Genomic DNA, 2,755 nt, shown 5'->3' with positions numbered 1-2,755 from the left:
ATCTCCACAATCAGTCTTTCTATACGCCGGTATGCAGTCTGGAAAAATACTAATCTCTTGCTAATAAATGACAAAAAAAAAAAGACTCAACGATCTAGCTATGTGTTAAGCTTGTAATAAATTACGTATATGCAAGGCTTATTTTTATTCGCTCAAAATGTAAGAGCGAGGTCATGATTTTTGATCATATTGCATATTGTGGGGGGTAGTTCAGGCGTTTCTAGTTCTCAGATCATCGGCTGCCCCGCCGCTTGGAACACACTACACCGCCAAAGCTATTTTCCATGAGACTCCAATAATCTCATCAACAACCCCTCAATTTCGCGTCGCCGCGGCAACGCGGTCCCGTTTTGCGTCATTGCCTCGTTTTGGTGTCTTTGTAGAGGATTGCTAATGTCAACGGCTGCACACAGACTTTAATAACAAATTTGTTTGATGAATAAGCACCAGGAAGACATCCACGATAGTCTTTATATAGCTCTGCATTGATGAGTCACAAGCATTGCTTGGCATTTCAACTGTATTTAGTGTATTTTTTACTTTCCCAGGTACTGTGTTGAAAGAAACGAGAGATGATAATTAATGAAAATATATATATATATATATATATATATATATATATATATATATATATATATATATATATATATATATATATATACATACATACATATACATACATACAAACATACATACATACACACACAAACACACACACATACATACATACATACATACATACATACATACATACATACATACATACATACATACATACATACATACATACATACATACATACATACATATATACATACATACACACATACATATACACACATACATACATACATACATACATACATACATACATACATACATACATACATACATACATACATACATACATACATACATACATAACACATACATACATACATACATACATACATACATACATACATACATACATACATACATACATACATACATACATACATACATACATACATACATACATACATACATACATACATACATACATACATATGTACGCAATACATAAATACACATCAGAGCATACATATTATTAAATATACGCGTAAGAGAGGCTCAATAGCATGTGCACACCCTCACACGCAGTCACGTACCTGCGCATTACACGAAGTATGAAGTGATAACCCTGCCCGGATTGGTTGCCTTTACCCATTCTTTACGAATGTCAATACAACATTTATCATCACTAAGCTCGTTATGTTTACTCTTCAACGTCAGGAAAGTTGAAAATTATCAAAGGCACTTTCTTTGGACCCTTTTCAACTCTTCAATCTTCGTAAGTAGCGCCGTACAGTCAACAGTGCCGGCGATAAGGAACTTTGTCAGCCCCTGAGTTATGACGTCACTCCAAGGCTACTTGCCTTCATGTGTTTAACATTTTAATATACTCTCTGATGCGATACGATCTGTGCACTGTCAATGATGGCCCAGAAGAAATCGCAATATCTTGTCCCCGTCGAGATTTGAGGCAATGACCGAAAACTCAAACGGTTGTCAGAAAAAAAAAGACAGCAGAGTAATTTTACTCGTGGTTTTATTGCGATCCGACGCACAATAAACGCCAACGTATGCATTTGCATTAAAAAAGCGAGCACGATTGCCTTCACTCGTAACTTGTAGCGACATGACGTAAAACGCAGCCACTCTTTCGATAGGGCATAGCGCGACACTGATGAGCGAGGTTGGTATGGCAAAAGCCCACGCGATGATGTTTGCATCACAGAAGCCACCATAATAAAAGCACTGAAATGCTGCCGTGCATTTTAACCTACACAAACCCACTTGCAGGCGGAAAGAAGGGAGCACTTAGCATTTGAACACAGCATAGACTTCTCAGCCCGAAGGAGTTTTCATAATGCCATAGTCTGCCACTGCAGGATCACACTTTAGCCGTCTTAAATGTCTAATTTATGGACATCAATGTTTGGCATCGGTGGATAACACGTGATACAAGACAGGCTCTGAAAATATGACAGCTGGCGATTCGCGAAAAATATAGCATTTTCACCATTTTAATTTGAGAGTCAATCTGTAGCGGTAAGGAAATTAATATCAAATATTTGATTGTTACCGATTATGATATATCTATGAGACAATCCAAAATCTCGTCTCCGCCTTCATCATGGAAAATGCAGCCTTATTACCGTCGAGGAAGAAAAAACGACCGGCATTTCGGCTTTTGTAAGAAACAAGGAATGCGCAAAAATTCACTAATAATTATAGCTTACTGCTTTTCCCCTTCCAATAGTCTTCGCTGCACGTACTATACCTCTATACTTATTACCCTGCTGGGTGATAGAGTTAAGCTGATCTCGGAATGCGGACATGAAAATAAAATATTACCCGTCTTATTCCCGTGTCGCCCACTCATACAGGATTCATCAACCAAAACAAGGGACTAACTGGAAGTGATTCCCTTGTTTTAATATATATATATATATATATATATTATATATATATATATATATATATATATATATATATATATATATATATATATATATATATCTGCAGGTAATATAATATATATATATATATATATATATATATATATATATATATATATATATATATATATATATATATCTGCAAGTGACTATTCCCAGTGCACATGTCAATTTGGTCGGGAGTCGAGTGCCATGCCATATGAAATTTTGTAGATAAACATAGAAAACACAAAGCAGCCTGGTAGAGCACA

This window comes from Ptychodera flava, chromosome 13, assembly GCF_041260155.1.
Source record: "Ptychodera flava strain L36383 chromosome 13, AS_Pfla_20210202, whole genome shotgun sequence".
NCBI lineage: Eukaryota > Metazoa > Hemichordata > Enteropneusta > Ptychoderidae > Ptychodera > Ptychodera flava.
The sequence above is the reverse complement of the archived record's forward strand: the minus strand, read 5'-3'. Positions refer to the sequence as shown.